This window comes from Petaurus breviceps, unplaced genomic scaffold (genome assembly GCF_028583685.1).
Source record: "Petaurus breviceps papuanus isolate PSGF00001 unplaced genomic scaffold, PetGlider_PUasm1.0 176, whole genome shotgun sequence".
Lineage (NCBI taxonomy): Eukaryota > Metazoa > Chordata > Mammalia > Diprotodontia > Petauridae > Petaurus > Petaurus breviceps.
This window is the reverse complement of record NW_027185771.1, coordinates 4856550-4881464: the sequence shown is the minus strand read 5'-3', so window position 1 is coordinate 4881464 and position 24915 is coordinate 4856550. Positions and strand designations below refer to the sequence as shown.

At 37.5% G+C, this 24915-nt stretch overlaps 1 protein-coding gene across 4 annotated transcripts in view; it reads right to left on the bottom strand.

Annotated features, from left to right (window-relative positions):
* ANKRD11 (ankyrin repeat domain containing 11) overlaps positions 1-22734 on the bottom strand; it is a 276644-nt gene extending 253910 nt beyond the window's left edge. For 3 of the 4 annotated variants that reach the window (XM_069085540.1, XM_069085538.1, XM_069085537.1), the window contains exon 1: positions 22654-22734. The gene's annotated coding sequence lies outside the window, so the exon portion shown is untranslated. The remainder of the gene's footprint in view (positions 1-22653) is intronic. The other variant, XM_069085539.1, reaches the window with a different exon arrangement.
* Positions 22735-24915: the final 2181 nt, after the last annotated feature.

Genomic DNA, 24915 nt, shown 5'->3' with positions numbered 1-24915 from the left:
GAAGGTGCATACAGAGGGTACCGGGTACCGTAATGTAGCGTGTAGCACAGGGGATCACCTTTACTACAGTAGCAATCTCAATAGGGCTTATTTTCGGGGGGAGGGCTTATTTTAGAGGAATCTTACACAGTAAGGGTAGGGCTTATTTTCGGGATAGGTCTTATTGTCGGGGAAACACGGTATTCGCAAAACACTTTGCAAACATTGTATGAATGCTATTATTATCTTCATTATTACTAATTAAAAGTTTTCAAAATATAAAGACAGATCAAAAAACACCAGATCATCTGTATTCCCCACTTTCCTTACCCCATGTGCTTAGACAAGATGAATTTATATGCCAAAACTTTAGTTTAGTTACAAAGAGTTATGAGCCAAGGCAATAATATACATAAAATTAATTATAAAATTAAAAGATAAAATTTAAATCTAAATATAATTGCAAAATACTTTTAAATAAATTTATTAATATCAATAAATCATTTAATTAATCAATTAAAATTCAAATAATAAGAAACAAATATAATAGAAGTTTCTTGTGTGGTCCCCACAACAAATGCACAATGCAGACAGGATAAGCACTGTTGACACTTTACACAGTTGTGAAAAATTAAGGCCTATGCCAATTTAAGTAAGAGTTCCAGGACTAAATCTCCTAAGTTTTGAAAGTTTAGAGTCAAGGGCTAGTTCTACAACAATGTAATTGTCTCATTACATAAAGAATAATTAAAGCCACAAAATTCTCAAAAATCTAAGTTATGTAAGTATCAAAAGTGAGCTGATGGTACATAACATATACAAATAAATATACACTAATAAACAAGACATTAGACTCCCTGCTGGTGAATCAAGCAAGCACACAACACCCCACCCCAGCCCAATCAAACCTCCCAGTTAGTAGATATGTTTTATACTTGATCACTCTTTAAAATCTTTACATGATACCAATCATGTGATGGGAAAATAATATCAGTTGGTCTCAAGACTTCCGGGGGCTCCAAAGATTTTTAAAAAGGAGTTTATATAGCTCATAAGAAAATTATCTAACCTTGAAAAAGAAGACTGAGAGGAAAAGGGTAACATGAAAACATGAAGAGTTAAGAAAAGTCATGTAACGACAACACTAGAATATAAAATATACACAGGTGAAAAGTTAGGTCCAACCCAGATCCTTGATTTAATTTTATACATACTCTTTCACATCTAAGATCTTACTTCCGCTTCAAACATTCCCTCTGAAGACCTTAAAAAGATTTCTCTTTCCACTAATCTGATAGGGTCAAAAAGAGCACTGGACTTCATATCAGGAAGACTTATCTTCATTAAGTCTAAATCTGGCCTCAGACAGTTTCTAGTTGTATGACCCTGGTCAAGTCACTTGACCCTGTTTTCTTCAATTTCCTCATCTGTAAAATGAGCTGAAGAAGGAAATGGCAAACCACTCCAGTATCATTGGCAGGAAAACCCTAAATGGGGTCACAGAGAGTCAGACATGACTCAACAATAACTGATTTTATAGTGCTGATTATGTGAATCTACTAATATTTAACATTTTATTGGTCTGTGATTTGTCTTATAAACTAGACTCTAAGCTACCTGTAACATTCTTATTCTCCTTTTTATTCCCTATCCCTTGTTTTTTGGCCCAAAATATAGCAGATCGTCACTGAATATTTTCTACTTACCTAGTTCATTTGTAACAGAGTAAAGTATAAAGTGGATAATTAGGTCCAAAAAACATTTTACAAAAACTGAATTTAAGCAAAATTCAATATGCCTGGTAGGAAGGCCAGGGAAAAACCCTAGTTGACAAGAATAATGACTATAAAATGAACTGCATACCATATCTTTAAAGTATTTACAAGAAAAATTAGTCCACACTTCATAATGTCCTTAGATGATATTAAAGATTTACAGAGAGGCAGCTAGATGGCGCAGTGAATAGAGCACCAGCCCTGGAGTCAGGAAGAGCTGAGTTCAAATCCAGTCTCACATTTAACACAAAACTAGTCATGTAAACTTGGGCAAGTCACTTAACCCCAATTGCCCTACCTTCCCCCCTCCCCAAAAAAAAAAAAAAAGATTTACAGAGCAAGTTCTTCAATGTATTCCCAAAAATAATAACCTAAGCATACAATAAGTAATTGATATTTTGTCAGTTAGTGAAGGCCAAGCTTATTATTCCAATTGAAAGGTAACAGAATTAACAGCACTATCATTCTCTAATTATATGTGCATATATAGGTCCATACATTTAGACACTGAAATGGAAACTCTCTACCAATACAGTTTGAGTCCTATGTGATTTATGCTCTTGGGAAGGTGCTTGAGGGTCATGGACATATTTGTGACTTGTCCGCGTGAGAAGGGTACACTAAGAGAACCAAGATTTTCCTAACTCCAAGGCTTTATTCTCTATCCAATATGAAAGAATGCTATACAAATAGATTTATTTTAAATATCTTTATGACACTCAATAGCTGTTCTGATGATAAGCAACTCCATTAGCATCTCTATGCAACCAAAGAACACTTTAAGACAAGTTGTCTTAATGTTAAGACAACTAAAGACAAGTTGTCAATCTTCAGTGAGCCCATTTGTTTTGGAGTCACAACTCATCTGTTCCAATGATCTGCTGACCTCTCTCTTTTTTTAAACTATTATCAAATAGCTATAATGTTTTGTTGTTCTGTTCAACTCTTTTATTATCCCATTTGGGGTTTGCTTGGCAAAGATACTAGAGTGGTAAAGGTGGAGTTTTAACTAGGTCTTGAAAGGCAGGAAAACCACTAGGCAGAGAGGAAAAGAAGGCATTCCAGGAATAGGGGACAGTCAGTGAAAACCCCTGGAACTGGAAGCTAAGAGTGTTGTCTTCAAGAAAGAGCGAGGTGGCTAATGTCACTGAAAGGTGGAGTAAGTAAGATTAAGAGAGTGTAAGGCAAGAAGACTAAAAGGAGGGAGGGGCCACAGAAGGTTTGAAGACTAGGTTGTGAAGGGCTCTGAGCACCAAACAGGTGTTCAATTTGATCCTAAGGTGATTCAGAGCTACTGGAGTTGAATGAATAGGAATGGGACCTAGTCAGACCTACTCTTTCCAAAGATTTCTTTCACAGATGAGGGAAGGATAGGCAGGAATGGGGAAAGATCTGTGGAAGGCAAAGAAATTATTCCAGGGATGTTACAAAGGTGAAACTGACTAGACTGGATCTGGAGAGTGAGAGTGAGGAATCAAAGGAGAACACATTCAGGTTTCAAGTCTAGGAAACTAGGTCATTAATGTTAATCTCATGGTACTAGGCAAGTTCAGAAGAAGAGAAGGTTTTGAGAGGTTTGTTTTTGTTTGAGGGAGGGGAGTGTTAATGAGTTCAGTTTTGGATATGTTTAGCTTAAGGTATCTAGTAAATATGCAGTTGGAGATCAATGATAAGCAAATTCCTAATACAAAACAAACCTCATCATAACATATAATCTTACCAACATGCTGTCATTCTACTAGCTTCCTATTATTTTATTTAAAATTTTAGAAAATCTGAAATGAGAAGGTTGCATCACAAAAAGTCAGTATTATGGCATGCCAAAGCTTATGAGAATCAAGAATTCATTTCTGACTAGAAATTTTATAACTCTAAAGACATAACATCAACAAAGGAGAAAGAAATCAATTTGGGCATGAATTGGGAATGAAATTTTTTTTTAAAAACTGAACCAATCAAAAATTTTTCAATTAAATAATGAAATGGAAATACTGAAAATTAAAGCTTTTAATAAAATTAAAAGCAAAAGTCCACTTAATTGATAAATAAAAACAAGGAGTCAGATTTTTAGGAAAAAAAAAACTAATTGACAAACAGATAGCTAATTTGATTTAAGGGGAGAGGAAAGCCAAATTGCTCAACTGAAAAAACTTATAATTGTAGAGGGGGGGGGGGGGGGAGGAAATTCTTTTGCCTAACTACATGCTAATAAAACTGATAAGAGGAAACACATAATACTTGGCTTGACAAAATACTTCTAAATAACTCAGTATAGGGGCAGTTAGGTCGCACAGTGGACAGAACAACAACCCTGGAGTCAGGAGGACCATAGTTTCAAATCTAACATCAGACCCACTTGACAACTATGTGACCTTGGGCAAATCACTTTACACTAATTGCCTTGCCTTCCCCCTTCCTCCTTCCCCCTAAAAAAAGCTCAGTATCAGGGGAAAAGACTGAATAAGTCATAAAGGTACTCCCAAACTTCCATAAAGGTACTTCCAGGAACAAATGGATTCACAAGTGAAATCAAACATTCAAACAAGTCAAATATCACATAAGCTATTTGCAATAGTTTGTTGTTTATTTCAGTGTCCATAAATAGTTATATAATAGCCATGCCAATTCATTTATATATTAGCTATGAGTTCCCACTACAATGCCAGAGTTGACAGCTGCAACAGAGACCATATATGGTAATCTTGCCTCCACACTGCTGCTTGGTACACTACAAGCTACAGTGGTGAAATTTTAACAACAATGTTTTAAGTGCCACAATGTTTGGGTATTTTTAAAATTATCAGTGAATATCCATTGCATCAAAATAAGAAAAGAGAGAAGAAATGGGGGAAAATATATTTTATAAGGATTTTTCAGCTCAAGAACGAGACTGAAATTTTTCCCAGAAGAACCACCCTAAACCACTGTGATCAACATTGAATGGCTTTGAAAATGAGCTTCTTGCCAATTTGATAAGGTTTCTTAATGAATTCAACAAAAAATTACAAGGCAGAACAGTATTTAAATATGAAACATATTACATTAAAGTTAATCAGATGAAAACTAGTATTACTCGAATCACTAGTGACATCAAGCTGCGTTATACACTTCTTATATTGTCAAAAGCTAAAAGAAGTGAGAAGTTTCCATTCCCACACAAGTTGACAGCAGATAAGATTTTGGGGGCTTAAATTACAGTTCTAACATCTTATTTTGAACCTTAATGCAAATAGAAAATTTTCATATTTCAAAATCTACACAACTGTAAATAAGGGGCTTTCATCTAATTTTCTATTTAAAGTGTTTAATCTGCAATGTAATCACATACCAAAAGGAAAATAAGGGGAAAAAATCTAATAGAATTCTATAAATGCCACCCACCTAATGAATATGATCATTTCAAATCATATGGTCATGGACTAATGTATTTAGTAATACCTATCTGAGCGAAAGGACATTTTAAAAGACAAAATATTTTAAATCTCAATTACAAGTTAACAATTAGCAGATAAACACTTAAGAGTAGATTTTAATAAAAGGGAACACCACCTTTGAATTCCAATTAAACAAAATGTCATACCCACAAAAGGATTCTTATTAGTAAGCCACTGATTACAATATGTTTTCTCTCCTGCTATGAGCAGCTACACAAACTTCTCAATTTTACCTCTGCATATGAAAGCCTAAAACATTAACTGGCTCCATGCTAAAACACTTTGCCAAACCCTACATTATGCAATACCATACCACTTCAAACCCAGTGGTAAACATGTTATTATTTCCATGGAAATTCATTCTTAAGCCTTGTTAAACCCAAAATCCTCATATCCCATGGCCAAACTCCCTATACCACACCACCACCACCACCCCAAATCATAGCAGGAAACCAAGGCAAGAATTTCTAAGACAGCCTTAGATAGGCAGAAGCAAAACAAATTTTACAAAAACTAACAAGTCAAGAGTGGTATAAGTTTGCTATTCCAATTGCAGTCGTTGTCATAGATGGAAAATTACATTATGGCCTGCCACAACTCCAAAGGGGGTTGCCTCACTCAATTTGTCTGCTCCTTAGATTCTACACACAGTTTTCTGACCTTTGAAACCATTGCTGACATCCCACTGCTCAGGACCTATTTGAAACCTCTAAATCTTGAGAAGGCCTGGTTTCACTATTCAATCTCCCATTACAAGTTGCACCTATCCAACCTCCACTACAAGCCTATCCTGTCTTACCACCACACAAGAGCTCTCAGATTTGTTCAAGGCTAACCTCCCTCCCTCCCTCCCTCACCTCCAACTGCCATCTAAACATCTTGAATAGGATGTCTTGTAGAGATCTTAAACTTCACATGTCCAAAACAAAAAAAAATCCCTCCCCTGCCTAAATCCTTCCATCTCTTCTTACCTTCCCTACATAGCTGAGGATAACATCTTCTCACTCACTCAGAATCACAACTTTTGTGTCATTCTCACTCTACACATCGAATCAGTTACCATATCCTTCAACCGTTAGAATACTTCTGGTATACTCAGACACTGCCACCACCCTGGTTATGGCCCTATCACCTTAAACTAGGGACTTTTACAATAGCTTTCCGGTTGGTCTCCCTGCCTCAAGTCTCTCCCAACTACAGTCTATCCTCCACAACACAGTCATGATCTTCCCTTAGAAAAGTCACTTTGATGGAGAATATAAGAGTGTCCCTACCTTGAGGCAGAGAGACCAAGCAGAAAGCTACTGAAATAGTTGAGGGAGGCAGGGCAGAAATAATTGGCAAAATAGACAAATGTGAATCAGCAGTAGCAAGTCTCACCAAAAACATGAAAAAAGAAAACTGATTAGGGATGCAAATATATAAAAGTAAAGATCAGGAAAAATAAGCAAAAAAAATAATTACTTTAAAAGAATACATACTTTCCAAACATGCAAAACATATTGTTCTTAAAGAAGAGGATGCAAAAATCTGGAATTATGCCACTTTCATACCCTTTGACCCAGCAATACCTCTTATAGGGTTGTATCCCAAAGAGATCATAGAAGTGGGAAAAAGACCCATATGTACAAAAATATTTATAGCAGCTCTTTTTGTGGTAGCAAAGAATTGGAAATTAAGGGGGTGCCCATCAATTGGGGAATGGCTAAACAAGTTGTGGTATATGCATGTTATGGAATACTATTGTGCAATAAGAAACAACGAGAGGCTTATACGAACTGATGCCGAGTGAGAAGAGTAGAGCCAGGAGGAATTTGTACACAATTACAGACACAACGTATGTGTGACGACCAACTTTGATAAACTGGACTCTTCTCAGCAATCCAGAGTCATAAGTCAACCCCAAAAGACTCATGATGGAGTGAGATGTTTACATCCAGAGAAAAAACTGACTCAGAACCCAGATTGAAGCAAACTACCTGCCCTTTTTCATTTTCTTGTTTGGTTTTGTTTCCTCTTTCCCATTCTTCATTCCATCTGTTACAATCCTTTATAACCTAATGCCCTAATGCCTAATGTGAAAGTATTTGCAGATACTATACTTGATTGTATGCAACCATGGGGGGGAGGGGGGGAGGGAGAGAAAATTTTAAACTCGAGGAATTGTGGTAATGAATCTTATAAACTAAAAGTAAAGCAAACTGATAAAGACCAAAAAAAAAAAAAGAAGATGAAAAGAGAAAACTCAAAAGTATAATTGGTCTCCCAGAAGAACACAAGTCAAAAAATTTGAACACCATAATGCAAAAAATTAATTGATTCATTCATTAATTAGACTGCCTAGAACTTCTGGACAGAGAGAACAAAGTGCCAATCAAAAGAAGAAAGGAATGAGGAAAGGAAGGAAGGGGGGGAGGGGAGAAAGAATGAGAATCAAGGGCTAAAAACTCCAAGATGTAAAGTGGTTAAATTCAATTAAGAAACAACAAATTCTACAAGCAACCAGGAAAAAGATCTTCAAATACAAAAGAAAGGAAATTGGAATAACACAAAACTGTTCTGCACCCATCAGAAAATGGGGGAGGTAATGTAATTATGTGTTCTGAAGAGAAATGGAGCTCAGGATGTGGCACAAGGTGACCTACTCTGAAAATCTGAGTTTAATCATAAATGAAAAAATATGGACATTCATTAACAGAGACATTTAAACATTCTTATAAAGAAAATCTAACCCGAAGAGATTATTTGCTTCTTGAACACTCCAGACCACAGAAACATATGAGGGTTGAACAAATGCAGCAGCCAACAACAGCAACAATGACAGTGGAGAAACTAGTTACCAGAAAAGAAAGATGGCAGGGGAGTGGGTGAGGAAGCAGAAGGGACTGAAAAAGGAGGGAGAGAAGAAGACCTTGTCTTGCTTGTGGGAAGAGGTGTCACTGATAAATGCTTCTCTGGGTGATTGACAAAAGATGTTCTGTGGAGAGAGATGGGGACCTCTGTGTCAGGTATTGTCTGCAAGGGTTTGGTACTTGGAGAAACCATTCAGCTCCACTTGGGAAGCAGGGCATTAGACTTCCTGGAGGTAACAATCTATTGGGGGAGTAGGAGCACATGGACCCAGGGAGAAGATTCTGAAAAAAACAGGGGGAAACGGGGAAGGTCTGTATCCAGAAGGAGGGCAAAGGGTTTAACTTTGAGGGGAAAGAGATGTGCTACCATGCCAGGCAGTGTCCTCTCTATCACCTGTAGGAATGGGCATTTTTTCAGGAACAAGGACAATGAGGGGGGTTTGGAGGAGAGGGATTTCCACATAATTAAAAGTGCTCCTATCTTTGATGGTTCTGATCAGAGCTGTGATCTGGTGGGGCCGGGCTTGGAGGCTTGTGTGCATGACTGAAGAGCTGTTAGAGGGGAGCATGGCATGGGCAGGTCAGGAGGTTGCATCTAGACAATGGAGAACAAGGCGGGGAATTCTAATGGAAACAGTATAAAAGGGCTGACATTTGTCTGAGTTGGCTTACTCAATAACAGAGCTACCCATTTATTCAGCAAGATTAAGTGTAAAATAAATGTAATGAAAACCTTCCTGGCTTTCCAACAAATATTATTTATTCCTAGACTAAGCATATTTCTCACAGAAGGAAGATCCCAGAACAGGTATGCCTCAGGAATTTTAATTCCTTGAAGAATACAGAAAATAGAGAATAACTAGGTAAGTAGAAAGGTCATGAACCAGAGAATGAGGGTCTAGAGCAGATAGGGAGGATGGATAGTGAAGAGTTATTTCTATAAGGGGGTGCTAAAAATGAAATTTTAAAAACTAATGAATTTAAAAAGTTTTAGGGGAGGAGAGTTAAGAGGTCATCTGTTTGACAGAAAGGAAAAAAGAGAAGATGAATTAACTGGATAAAAAGAGCAAAGAAAAAGGAACTAATAAGCAAAACTCCACTAGGTGGGGGCAAAGTGAGAATAGGGTCATATTAAAAAGAAGATTAAGCTAAAGTAATTAAAGGAATGTAGTAGAAGTGGCTAGGTGATGCAGCGAGTAAGAGCACTAGCCCAGGAGTCCGAAGGACCCTGGACGGTTCTGGCCTCAAATACTTAACACCCACACAAAAAAACTGTCAGGCAAGTTACTTAACCCCAATTGCTTTTAAAAAAGAGAGAGAGAAATGTAGTAATGTGTTTACAGGAGATGAGGGAAATTATAACTTGGAAAAATGAATATTAGAGACAAATGCCAGAAAATATATAACTCAAAACTTTTAAGTGTGAATGGATTAAACAATCCAATAAAACAATAAAAAAAATAAATAACTGCTGCTTAAAATGGAACTTTGGATTAAAAATAAAACTTGCTAAAAAACAAAGACATACACAAAAGAAAATTGACAGTCTGGAAAAATGTACTATGCATCAAAAAAAAAAAAAATCCAAAATTCACAAGCAGCCTGCATATTATCCAACAAAGCAGAAACATTTAAAAAATTAAAAAGTGATAGTAATAACTCTATTATACTGAAAACAATCATAAAAGACAAGCCAATATTAGTATTAAATTTATATGTTCCAAATATATTAGCATAAAGGAATCATTAACTGAATTTACAGAATACATGAGTAGTGGTTTAAAAAAGAAATTTCAACATCCCTCTTTCAAGTTCTGGATAAGTCTGACAAAAAAAGCAAGTGGAGGGCCACAAAGAACTAAACAAATTGATTAAGAAACTAGAACTAAAAGACTTACAGTGTCTTCTAAATAGAACTACAAAAGAGTATATATATATTTTTCAGTACCAGGTGAGAGATGACTTGCAGTGAAGTTTCCCCATTCTGAACATCCTATTAGATTCTTATTTCTTCTTTATACTTTGTAACTAAGTTCAGTATTCTGAGGTTGTTACTGTACTTGCTTAGTGAACCTCATGTATTATGTATGTCATCTAACAAAATTAGAGCCTCATTGGTAATAATTATAGTAATGGACTGAGATTGCTTTGTGTCGATTAGTTAGCATTAGTAAGAAGACTGTGAGCTTGCCTTACCAACCAATGGTGAGGTGGGACAGGGTTTCTGCAACTTGCACTCCTCAGTCTGTGCCATTTAGGTGTTCTAGGAGTGCCCTTTCTCAAGAAAGCACAACAGAGTACTACTCTGCTTTCACTACAATTTTCTGAGTCTCCTTGAATGATTTGTAAAGGTCTTTACATCCCACACAACCACATAATGCTTTTACAAAAAGGGTGATTGGGGGGAAGCATGACAAGGAAAGAGTATTTTAAAGCTAGCTTGAATGAGACTACAAAATGCAGGCACACATTTAATTTTAAAACGTAAATATAATATACAAAACTTTTCCTGATCTTTCCTAACAGTCAAAATGGTTTTCCTCTGCCTTCTTATTTATATCTTTTATATTCTTATTCAACTTTGTAGTGTGATTTGTATGCTACTGCATATAATTTAATGATGCAAATACTATCTGTCTGTCAGACACCACCCCTACAAAATTCTAAGTTCTAAGACAGAAACTACATCTTGATTTTTATTTCATCTGTCCTGTGTCTGCTATAAAATTTGGCACACTGCAGTTACATCATAAGTTTTGGAGACACTGTTTATTCATATGAAACACTACTTTCTACTGGAGACATTAATCTTTGGCAGTTGGTGGATAAGGCCTAGAAGAGATACAATAGAAATCTGTAAGTCCATATACCAGCAATGTTTCATGGACATTTGTTGACACAAAAGTTATTTTAAGCCAAAAACAACTAGTTAAAGGCCTTAGGAGATGGAGGTAGAAGAAAAGCAAAGAGAAGAATTCACTCCTTTCATTTCTCTTTCACTTTATTTTTCTCCCACTCTCATAACATAAGAGCAGGGGAGGACACCTGAAAGCCTTAGCAGGCCATTACTCTATAGCTATGTAGCTACTAAAGTTTATTTTCCATTCTTATTTTATATTTTTAAGCATTGCTCTACCTAAATCCTGACCCAATGATAAACATGATGTGAAAGGGCTGGGCCCCTATGTTCCCAGAGGTTTTGCCAACAAAGCACAAACTTGATCAAGTTCAACCAAGCTAAAAAAGTACCTATGCTCAGAAAAGTCCACCTCCAAAAAAGCAGCTATTAGGGTAGTAAATTTTTCTCAAACCACAGAAATTGACAAAGACTTTCTACTATTAAAATCCACTATGATCCTTAAAAGTTGAGGGAGCATCTATACATAGATTGAGTCACATCTCAGAATCGCTGAAATTTAGATAAAAAGAATAGGCTCAGGAAATAGAAGATAGCAAAAGAGATAGCAAATCAATGAATAAATTTATAGTGAAAAAGAAAAGTGTGGTATAAAGACTGGGCATTCTCAGTTGAAGAAGCTAAAATCCCCATCTACTCTTCCCAAGGTTTGCCCACTTCCCCCAAGATCACCTAGGTTCCACTACTTAAAGAAAGTGTCTGGTAAAAAAGTTTCAACAAGAGAAATAATCTCCATGCTGGCTCATTCTCTTTGTTTTTAAATGAGAGAAGGAAAAAATGTGTGGGTATTTCCAGTTAAATTTTCAAATACTGGGTCACAAAGCTTAGCAGAAACTTGGCAGCTCTCGCTGCCAAAGTAAACATGCTCCAAGGCTGTCTCAGGCCGTCGCCCTTACAAGTGAATCCTACAAGCTGCTCATCGTGATATCACTACAAAAACTGGTCATTCTAATTCCTGAAGCACCCACCTAACATAATAAGGTAACAAGAGGCCACTTAGTTCATACCCACTTTCCAGGGATGTATCAAACTTCCTTTCTGTTCCTGGAGACCAACACATGTTGATCCTAACTAATTCTCACTAATACCTTCCCACTATCAGCCCGCCCTAAATCCAAAAAACACCCAGCCATCTGGCTAGATCCAAGAGCTAGACAGCCAGAGACAACCTGATTCTCCTCGAATACATAGTTCAAGTATCCTCTTGTGAGAAACACAATTATGCAGATGTCCACTGCTTCTCTGGGAGGGTCCTTCTCACTGAAAGAACTCAGAGAAACAGAGTGGGCAGAGGAAGGTGTTTATTAAGCTTCTTTGGAGGAAGCAGGTGTGGCACTCGGTAGGAACACACAAACTGATACAGAAGCAGGAGTGAGGTTATGCAGTTCTGTCCTTCCTAGTAGAGTTAGGGTTAGTTAACGTCCTCACTTTATTTCCCTATATTCCCTCTTTACATGCAGATGATAAGCAGATTACATGGGCAGGGTAGTGAGGATACTTGTGACCAGGGAATAGTCTTAGTAAAATAAGATAAGAGAGTTTCCCCACAGCTATTGATTATCTTCCAGTAACTTTTGTGGGAGCAAAACAAGGTATCATAATATCCCCTCTTACACTCCCACTCTCTAGAAACAATTTATGAAGAGGGAGAATTACTTTAGTGATTAAATACTTCACCATATTATTCCAGTGCTGATTCAAAGTTCACAAAATGGGAAAAATTAAATGTCTAAACCGGGTTAGGGAACCTGTGGCCTTGAGACCACATGTGGTGGCCCTCTAGGTCCTCAAGTGAGGCTTTGACTGAATCCAAACTTCATAGTACAAATCCCTTTAATAAAAGGATCTATTCTGTCAAACTTGGACTCAGTCAAAAGGACCCACCCAAGGATATAAAAGGCCACATGTGGCTTGAAGGTCAAAGGTTCCCCACCCCTGGAAGCTAAACCAGGTTTGGAATGCACAAACATAAAATTCCCTAAATCACTGGTCACAATAAATATTATAATGGCAGTTACTTGATATGGAAGGGCTTAAGATAAAATACAACACCAGAACTTAAGTCATCCAATAAAATACTTGAGTGGGATATTGACACACCCACTATCACCTTCACCCAACTAGCACTTATTTAAGGACCAACTTTGAAGCAATGCAGCCTGAGGATACAAAGAATGTTCAAAAGACAGTCCCAGTTCTCCAGAAGCTCATAGTCTACTGAGGGAGTATCAGCCTTAAAAGTCATCCCAAACCTATTCCATCAGTCTACTAAGCATAGATGATTCAAATACAAGAAAGACAGTCCTCACCATTATTTACAATCCAATGAGGGAAAGAAGGCAAACACACCAAGGGAAAAGGAGGGTGTACTCTAAGGGGGTAGGGGGACACCTCAAAGAAGTACAAAGATGTTGGTTCCAGAGTGCAGCCACTTGGGAAATGAAGAAATGGATGGCCTGCCACTCCCCCCAATTGGAGGCTTTGTAGTTCACAGCTTCACCCCCCAAAGCAGAGAGGCAGAGGGTAGTTAGTAAGTTGAAGTACCAAGGGTGACTGGATCTTTTCAAGATCCTTCCTTTCTCTCAGCTTCCAATATTATTTGAAAGCTCAAGTCAAAATGCTCCAAGCAACGAACAAGGGTCCTGAGTCAGACACATGGGAATAACCCAAGCTAATAGTAGCTGCAATGTGAACATTAGGCTACATGTAAAGAAGTCTTATTTGGGACCAAGAGGAAAGAGTCACTATAATGTATAGCCCTAACCCTTTCAGACTATACAAGAATTAGCATCTAAAACGGTGTATATGTTGTTTTTTAGTCATGTCTGACTCTTCATAATCCATTTTGGTGTTTTCTTGGCAAAGATACTAAAGTAGTCTGCCATTTCCTTCTCCAGCTCACTTTATATATGAGGAAACTGAGGTCACCAGAATTAAATTATTTGTTCAGGGTCACAGTTAGTGTTTGAGGCACAATTTCAACTCAGGTCTTCCTGACTCTAGGTCCAGTGGCTCTACTTTGTCAACTTAAGTATAGAGAATTAAAATAAAAGAATTTATTTTTCCTGTTTTTATGTAGTTATGGTTTTCATCTCCACTCAGGTCTACTTCAATTTCTGGATTATTATTATCGAAATGCCTCTGGGCTTTAGAAGGTTGTGCCAATAGAGTACAAGTCCTAACAGGTCCTGCCCAGCTGGAAAGACCATGACTACAAGCCCTATAATGTCTGTTATCTAAGGACGAGCCAACTAAGTGTGAAAAGATTTAAGAGAGCAGAATTTGAGAGTGACCATCTACCTAATTAATTAAGAACGTGTGGGATGGAAAAACCTCATTCAAAATTTAATCAAGAACACAGAGGTTTCTCAAGATAAAAACAGGAAATTTTTATTCTCTTCCCCCATGGGAAGAGGGCAGTCCTCTCCATGAAGGATCAAGATGTTACAGAAGATGGAACAAGAATTTATACCCTAACACAGTCAAGCCCCCTCCCCCATGCTGTCCCTTCTCCCATTCGCTGGAAGCTGGCTCAAGTCTCAGCATGAAAATCTTCCCCAATGGCAAATAACAAAGAAGCCCACCACTATTCCCTATTGGCTGCGAGGCGGGCAGGGAACCAGGGTATTGTTCATGTCCTTATTTGGCAAATGCCAAGGAAGGTGGAGGTCGAAAACCCCTAAAGGGCCTAATGCTGATATAAGGGTGTGGCAAACAAGGGTGGAAGTCCAAAGACTCCAGAAAAGGCCTAATGCTGATGTGGCAGTAGTAAAGAAGGGGGAAAGAAGAGGGAAGGGGGAAGCCCAAACTCCAGCTTGTTCCCACAAGAAAACTTATGGACTGATAAGTTTTAACCTTTCCCATTCAAGAAGGTTGCAGATTCCCCTCAAATGCCTTAGGAATAACCACACTGGCAACATCACAAACATTTTTAAGTACTGAAATAAGACTTTAAAAACTTTTTGATTCCTAAATCTTGTCCACAAAAAGACACAAATTTACTTTTTCCAGAAGTGCTGTTTCTATGAAATTGTTCTCTCTGTAGAGAACATGGACATCTGCAACACAATTACCATTTTACCACCTAACAATAAGAAAAAAAGCAATATTTTAAAAAACAAATTATTTATTCCAAATAGCCAACTTAACTATCATAACTATTTCTTATCTAAAATGTACCTTCATTTCCAAGTTCCTTTGTAATAGAAGACACTGTTCTAAGTGAGCCAATAGCTCCAACCCAAGCTGGGAAAATGCAGGGGAAGAAAAAAGTAGCCCCAACTACCACTGGCTAGGCCAGCTCACCATTTTAGTTGGTGTGGGGGTGGAATTCACCTCTTCCCTTTCTTATTTTCCCTGGTTTCCAATTCTTCTATTCTTGTGTACATGCTTTTTATTTGCCAATTCAGTCTACTTGAAAGAAGGGATCATATCTCTTACTGCTCTACAATAGTTACTGTGTTTCTAAAAAGCAAGGAGTGTACTTTAGAGAAAGATCACATGATGGTTCATTTCTGTACTTTAAAAAATAGATGCATTTTTTCTTTATTGGCAGTTAAAAGTACAGACTTAAGAATCATTTATAATATAGCTTTACCTCAGCACCCTAAACTATAACCCAAACTAACACTCTCAAGTTTATTAAATGATGCCTCATGTTCAAGTGCTTGTTCCACTGGCAGTGTGATCTTGGGCAAGTCACGTAAAGCAAAATAAAATAAAATAAAATTTTTTTAAAAATTATTTAAATTCAATGAAAATAACCATGTTTTATGGTTTTCTCCCCTTTTGGTCTGTTCTTTCATCATGATTTAATATCAAAATATGTTTTACATAATTACACATATATAATCTATATCAAATTGCTTACTGTTTCCAGAAGTAAGGAGGGAAGGACGTTTAGAACTCAAACTTTTAAAAAAGAGAATGTTAAAAACTGTCAACACTTAACTGGAAAAAATAAAATACTATTTAAATAAACCGAATGAAAATAATTTAGTTAAATCAAAATGAAAATCTTTGTACATCAGTAAAAATCTAATCTAGGCATACTGCTATATTAGTTATACCAAAGCAACCTAACAAACATGATCAAAAAAATCACAGGAAAATGGTATATGACAATGGTACCAACAAGTGTTTTGTTTTACCATGAATCAGGTAAATGCCAAAGGGAGAGGGGAGCAGATAAAGCACAGGACTGGAGAACCTCCCTCCAGGGTCCTTCTTCCACAGTTCTCACATTTTCCACAATGATCCTGTGAGAAATACAGTTTGGGGGTGGGAAAGAGACTTTCCAGGCAGGTAGAGCCATTGATAGATCCATTCATTACGCTGAGGAGCTAAGAACACTCTTACATCATACAAAAGCAAGAGCAAGCTTAAATATCTTTAGGGTATCCTAACTCCTTCCCCCAGAGTAGGGATTGGTCCATTCCTCAAACTAACATCCCCTCCTCCTTACAATCCCACTAATGCCCTCATTACATATTCCCCCTCCCAAATCATGCATCTTATTAATATTAATGACACAGTAGTGAGGACACTGGTGACCAGGGCCTGACCTCTCTCTCAGGCTTGAACCTGTGGTCCTCTCCCAACTTTTCTGATTCTTCCTGGCATCAAGGATGACCAACTTCTTGATAAAATAAGATAAGCAAGTTTTCCTCCCCCGCCCGCCAATGTTAATTATCTCCCAATAACATCTGTGGGAGCAAAAGAAGGTATCATTGCTTCCCCTCCTTAGCCTCAACCTCTCTCTCACCCCTACCTATCCAAGTCGTTGCCACATCTTGCTATTTCTTTCTATACGATATCACTATCACTTGGCCCCTCTACTCACACAGCCATCAAATCCATCTTTTATTCCCATCCTTTTGTACTGGTTGCCATGTCCCTCCCCTCCCCCACCACACCCCATGACTGGAATTGTCCTCTCTTCCAGGAATTCCTTTCTTCCTTCAAGACCCTGCCCAAGCACCACCTTCAAAACTAAGCCTTTCCTGATCTCCCCAACTACCCTGAGTCTATCAACCAATCAATCAATAATGTAATAAGTGTTGGATATTTGACAAAGTCATTAACAGGGGATACAAATATAAAGAATGGTGGCAGCTAGGTGTAGCAGTGAATAGAGCACTGGCCCTGGAGTCAAGAGGACCTGAGTTCAAATCCGGCCTCAGACACTTGTGACATTTACTAGCTGTGTGACCTTGGACAAGTCACTTAACCCCAATTGCTTTGCCTTCCCCCCCTCAAAAAAAGAAAAATTAAGAATGGATCACTACTCTCCAAGAAACTTACATGCTAATGGAGGTGACAACACAGATATAAATACAAATATACTCAAAGTAGTTCAATATAAGATTCTTTAGAAGGATGGGTAAAAGCATTTGAAAGGGAAGGGTCAGGAAATGCTTCCTACAAGATGGCCTGACTGAGCCACATTATAAAAAAAAGAGAGGAACTCTATGAGACAGAGGTAGGAGTGCAAAGGAATGGAGATGGGAGACTCCTGTGAGAAACAAGAGAGAACGCAAGTTTGGGTAGACACAGAGTATGGAAGGGGGAGTGATGCAAGGAGACTAGGTTATACAGGGCTTGAAAACTCGAACAGATGTTCTAAGAATCAAATACAATTATTTATATAAGGCTAAAAAAAAGAGTTAAACAGAGTTTATATGTTACACATCTCCCCCAAAAGAATGCAAGCTATTTGAGAGGAAGGATTATCTTATTCTTTCCATTTATATCCCTAGAACCTAGCACAGTGCCTAACACATAGCAGGTTCTTATTAAATGCTGGCTTGATTGATTTATTTAATCAACCTCACATGAAATGAAGTTTTTCTTTGGCTGAGGAAACTCAGGCTCCCACCAATCCATCTTCTATTAAGGAACAGAATACCTGCCTCCTGATCTATTTCAATGTGACCATTGTTAGAAACATAAGTAGTCTAGAAATAAACAATACTTGCTAGATAGCCAGGAAGGTTTTTATTACCTTTATTTTACTTTTTTTTTCTTTCTCAATAAATGGGTAGCCTCTTCAAAAGACAACAGAGAATCAGACAAATGCAAGCCCTTTTAAGCTACTTCCATTCAAATTTCCTGCCTTGTTCCTCCCTTCAGAACTGGGATTGGTCCCAACTCTTCTGGGTTACAACCTTTCTGACCTGCCCACTACATATCTGCTCTTTTGTGTGTTCCCTCCTCCCATACATGAGCTGACATGCATGATAATCAGGCTCTAATTCTATGTGGGGTGTGTCAGCTAATATGTATGCGGCTAGTTAAGCATCTGTGTAAATAAAAAGTTGGTGACCATCCCTTGACCCCCAGCCAGTCTGAGCCAGCTAAGTCCAGGCCTCTTCCAAAAGCAAACTTACAGATTTCTTCCAGCTCTATGACTGGATAGAGTCGCTATGCCCTTCCTCCCCTCATCCTGATTTACACCTTTCTGCACATCCTGCAACATCTGGTTTTGGAACATTCACTGTTCCTACAGAATCTGTGAAACCCAAACTGCTAGCATTTCTCACACCAATATCTGAAGGACCAAGGGCTGAGATGACGCAATACCAATCCAGGTTGTAAGCATGTTTTTCTTCACAAAATCTGTGTGATTATTACCAATTACTGCCACAATTTATTTCATAATCCTAAAAGAACGGGACAGCTAGGTGGCGCAGTGAGTAAAACGCTGGCCTGGAGTCAGGAGGACCCCAGTTTGGTTCTAGCCTCAGACACTAGCCGTGTAACCTTGGGCAACTTACTTAAGCCCAATTGCCCTCCAAAATGGGCAAGAATAATAATAATAATGATAATCCTAAAAGAAATTACAAAGTTAACCTTTCTAATATTCTACAACATTCAATGTCTTATTTCTAGGCAAATCAGCACACATTTAAACATTAATGAAACCAGTCACATAGTTTTTAATGGAAATGTTAAGTTTAAAAAAAAATGTATAAATAATACTGCCTTTATTAGGACATGCAGCTTTCAAAAACCCATTTCTTTTTGGACAAATGCTTTGAAATTGCCTTTGCACAATAAATTTAAGCTCTATGATTGTAAGTTTCTTAGGTAAATTCTGAAAAGTAATGCTGTTTAGAAACCCCACATTGTTCATTCTTTGAATCTTACACCTACATGTTCATTACAAACCCAATAAAACTGTGCTCAAAAAAAATACCCTCAAAAACCACTTCAATATTGTTTCTCTGAATAAGGTTTGACCCCTCACCTTCCGCTTCTTTAATAAAGATGTTAAAGGAGTGAGAATTATACCAGTTGTCAGGTTAAACTAGGGAACTAAACTAAAGAAAGGTCAAAACTACACAATATATTGCACATGAGATCAACAAATCTTAGAGTTAGAGAGGAACTTTGAAAGAATATCTAGGCTATTCCTCTAATAATCACCCCTAAACACAATGACCAGATGGGGGAAAAATGCTATTTTTAAAGAATGCCATTTGAGGAAACTAATAAGCCTGAAAGCATCAAAATACTTTTCCTTACATCTAAATTTCTCATAGTACCATAGCTCAATGCTATTTCTTTCAAAAAATATTACTGTATATATGGTTATAGAAAAAGAAATGACAAAAGAAACCAGAGTCCACATTAACACCTTATTAAGACATTCTTTCTTATAGGTAAAAAAGCAATGAGTTGTTAATCTAAGAAAAAAAGAATAGTTTTATCTCCAAGGGTGGTTGTGAGAATTAAATGAGATAATATATATAAAGCCTTAGTGCAGTGCTTAGATTATAGTAGGTGCTTAAGAAATTTATGTATTTTTATTTTATTCCCCATGATATTCCCTCTTCACTGATTCTTAAGGTTGAAGGTGGAGCATGAATGAATGTAGAGAGAAGAGCAGCCCAAACATAAAGCTCACTAAGTCCACCATCTCCCAATGTCCTGGTTTCAATCCCCATTAAATGAGCTTGTCTAACTCCACTCACTCTGTTCTGTGATCACACACCCTTCCCTCTATTTCATGAATGTCACTAAACACAAGAGGGACCTAGTTAAGTGTGGCTGGGCCAATAAATCAACAAGCATGAGTCAAGAATTGTGCTAAGTCCCTGGGATACAAAGAGAAAAAGTGAAACAAGTCCTGCTTTTGCAGAGTGCAAAAATGGGGGAAGGGGAGGAGAAGACAAAACAGGGACATAAACGGATTTATATAAAATATCTATACACCCATCTCTATTAGGAAAACAAGTTTAAAAATGTCTTAAAACAGCAGTCAGTGATTTTTCACAAAAAGGAGATTGACCCCATTTCAATTCAAATACTATCAAAATGGACAAAAAAGCCACTATCATCTGAATGACTTTCATTTTAGGGAGAGATGGCACTAGAAATCCGAAACTGATGAAAATTCTGCATTGAAAAAAATAACTTCCCATATAGAAATATATATATGTATGTATATGTGTATGTATGTATACATATATATATATATATATATATATATATATATATATACACAAGACTCCTAGACAGGATTCTGTGAACAAAATACCTTCCATAACCTTCCCAAGAGAACTCTTTATAACTTGAATTCAAGGCAATACAAATGAAGACTTAATGATACATTGCTTTCTTTTTATGAAGGAAATTATTTCTTTTTAATTATTTGAAATAATACTGATAAAGGGAAAGCAAAAATTTCTTATCTTGGTCTCAACTTGTTAAGTATTATTGAGTCAAATGTTGTTATACTTAGTTTTAATAATATCAACTCTCTCCCCACACTCTTTATTAAGGGAAAAACTTTCAATGGATTCCCATTGCCTAGTGAAATAAAATCAAGTTCCTCAAAAATCAGAAGTTGATCTTTCCTTTAGGCTGCTCCTCATAACACAAAGCCCGCTAGCCATAGTAATCATCTAAATATACCTAAATAATATTTGCTTATTTCAGTTTCCTACTCGGTTCCTTCTATTTAACCTACCCCTCCTTAAAGACTCAGCTCAAGTCAAGTAATCAATCAACAGATATTCACTAACCAAACTAACCTGTGCCCAGCAAGGTCCTCCACAGGAAGCCTTCATTCTAGCCAATGATCCTTCCATTCCAAAAACGTTTGCCTTCATTGGCCTGCATCCTCACATGACAAATATTCCTTTTACTATTATTTACCCTTTCTAGTTTGTCCCTAACTAGATAATAAATTTTCATGGGGAAAAAATGTCTTAAACATCCAAAATGAAGTGTTTGATAAACCAATAAATTGAACCAATGGATACTTTTACAACCTCCACGGACCCTCATTCACCTCAATCTCCTGAATGAATGTGACCCAGTATTGGAAATACATTTCTAAAATTTAACAGATCCATCGATATTTCATTAGTTCTCTCTTACTAGCTACAGCAGATTCACACATATCCCCTTCCTCAGACTTACTGACCAGGCTCTCTTTTTATACTACTACTTATTTACTAAACTAAGAGAAAATAAATATAAGAATGCATATAATCAGAAGCACTTAAGTTCCCCTTCCACAGCAAGTACAAATTTCAACAATACTAACTAACTAAAAGGCAACAAGCAGTGATAACAAGACAACTTTGTTCTTCCAAGTGGCCTACTACTTCACTTAAGGCTGAAATTAAAAAATAATGAAATCCCCTTCAGCAAAATCAAGAAGGGGAAAGAATTTATTTTAAAATCCAAGTGGTCCCAGTGCCTGATTTATTTTATTTTACGAGGCAAACTTTGAGGATGCAACAGGTTTTACTGACACATATGCCTGAGGGGGAAAAAAGATGTATTAAGCAATAAGAATGGCAATGTGAAATAGCTTCCTTTTCATAGACTTCTGCTAAACCCACCTTGTTAAGAAAACCAAAACCTGAAATCAATTATTAACATCTTCCTTCCCACTCTTCCTTCTATTAAAGGAGGAAGAATCCTGTTCAGCTTGTGGTCATTGGTTTGAAAAGAGTAAAGTGCTATGCACTGGAACTTCTCTCAAAACCAAGGGAAAGGTCAGTCAGAACAAACCCTCAGGGCAGACCCACTGCAAGGCCAACAAAACTTTACCACCTTTAGCTGGTATGATTCAAAGACTAAAACAAGTAGATATGAAACATAAGCAACCTTATTTACAAAATGAACAAAATTATTAAGATGTGATCAGTCCTATAAGGTTTCTAAAAATAATAATACTAATTCTCAAAAGCATAAAAGCTACTATTATCCCAAACTGTCAGTCCACACTAAGAAAGGACAGAATATTTAACTGATCCTTCTGTTTTATACACTCCTACCCACTCTGAGAAGACAGTCCTAGGGTTTTTTTATCCCAGAGATAACTATCTCTGACAGAGGATCCAGACAACTGAAGAGAACACAACCAGGCTACAGGCTTGTATCCACTCATTTAATTACTCAGAAGAATACTGTATGACACTATAAAAGCTATTAATTGATACCCCCAATGCTAATTACCATCACTAAGAAAGTACTGAAGGCTACAATAATTTATCAGGGATACAGGCTAAAACTATCTAGACTCTAGCAAAAGTGACATAAAAAGGCATTTATTTAACTAAAATTTGTCATTAAGACCCAAGAAAAATAACTTGTAAAATGATACAATATTTTGACAAGATATCTGTAAAACAATGCAACAAACATAAAAAAGAGAAATAAATCACTAAAATATTTACCGATTCCATAGTTGAAAGCAGTCTTTTATCAGGATGTATATATTAAATCCAACACGAGTCACAAAGCAGCTATGTGTAATTCTGAAACAAACAAAAATTTGTAAAAGTAAACATTAACTTGTTAATTCCATCCTTCACAAGGAAAATCTTCCCATTTGGACAAAACATTCAAAGCAAAATATGCTAAAATTTTAAAGCTAGGAGATACTGTACCCATCCCCAAAAGTTCCCTGTATTACTAACGAGGTTGTCCACTTCTACTTTGAGACTGGTACAAACTAAGATGCAGTCTCTCTCCTCCACACCCCCAGTAGCACAAGCAGTAGTCACATCACATCTTCTGTAACAGAATACTGGTGTTGTTGTTGTGGGGGAGTTCAGTATCAAAGTAGACCTTCAGTGAGGCCCGTACTAACTTTATATGCACTAAGTAAAACAAGCTTACTTGTACTTCTGCTTAGAATACTCATAACCTTCCTTTGAAATCAAGGGAAGGGGGAATTTAACATGCTATCAAATCAGGTTTTCAATCTTGTTATGGTCCTCAAATCCTCCCTTGTACTCGCTTATTCTTGCCCTTCTCCCCACTTCCCCCAAGCTTCTTTGTAGCTTTCCTATTGCAGTCAAGAATGTCATAATCCATCCCAGGTTCTCAGCCTAGGGTGTCATCCTTAGTTCTTCATTCTTCCCTCCCTTTAGCCAGTCTGTTGCTAAGGGCTGTCCTTTTACCATTGTAGCATCTCATGTACATGCATCCTTCTCTATGATTCTGTCACCAACTTAGTACAGGTCTCAACATTTCATGCCTGGATTAGGTGTGATAGCTTACAGCTTTGTCTCCCTGACTAAAATTTCTCACTATTCCAGTCAAGGCTCTAAGACTTCAAGTTTCCTAGAATACATGTCTAACCATGGTATATCAATATTCAATCAACTCCAGTGGCTCTCTATTACTTCCAGTGCTGGAGGATCACAGAACATACTAAACCCCCCTTCTTCCCCCCCCAACCCCCCCCCCCCCCGCCGCCAACTCATACTCTGCAATCCAGTGACATCAGCCTCCTAAATGGTCCTCACAGAAGACACTGCATCCCCAACTCCACGAATTTTCAAAACCTATCTCCTGTAATTCTCTGTCCTCATTTCACTCTATTGTCCTTCATTCACTCCTGTCATCTTTCAAGTCCCAGCTAAAATCCTACCTTTAGCAGGAAGCCATTCCCAATCACCCTGAATGTTAGTGCATCGCTTCTGCTCATTTTCTCCAATTTGCCCTAGTTATCTAGCTTGTGCTTAGTTGTTTGCATGTTCTCTTCCTTCCCAAATTAGACTGTGAGTTCCCTGAGAACAAAGGCTCTGTGTGCACTGAGGTGTTTAGTTGTGGGTTGTTGTTTTTTCTTGGGGATGGGGTGGGGGGATGCTCTAGAGAAAGGTTAGGGTTGGCCTTCCATGGAATCCCCAGTGTTTACCACAGTGTATGGTACAGAGTAGGAGCTTAATGTTTTCTGACTAGCATTCATAAGATGTCTCCTATGCACCTTCACTACATTCTCACAGCCACCATCATAACTCATTCAGCCCCCATTCTCTCTGCCCTAGATAATTTTAACAGTCTTTCTAATTGTATTCCCTGCCTGAAATCTCTCCCAATTCGAATATATTTTCCACACGGTGGCCAAGGTGAAATTTTTGAAGAACGGGTCCAACCATGTTTCCTTCCTCCCTGTCCCTGTTCAATAAGTTCTATTCCTTCCACTGTTTATTATATGATGCCCTTTCTGACTCACCTTGGCTGACTTCTTTAGGGTTCCCAGTCAATAAACATTCACTATCTACTATATGCTGTATTAAGCACTGGAGACATAAAGAAAGGTAAAAAGAGAACTGCTCTCCAGGAGCTCACTGTAAGTGGGGAGACAAAGGTGCCAAGAACTATCTTCACCTACATTATATACACAAAAAGAACATGAATAACTGCCAGAGACAAGGCATTAAAGTAAAAAGCATTTACAAAGTATCTCTGTAGAAGATGCAACCTTTAACCTGAAGGAGCTTAAGGAAGAAAAGTTCTGCAGAAGGACAATGAGTGGAAAACCTACCCCCCCCCACACCTGAGTAAGAGGATGGAGTATCTCAGTGTGTCAGGGGGGTCCTTAGAGGGAAAAAAGGCTGTCAGAAGATTGAAAAGGTAAGAAGGACGGTGGGAGAGGATTAAGCTGTGAAGGGTTGTGAAGGCCAAAGAGAGATCTACTATTGATCCTG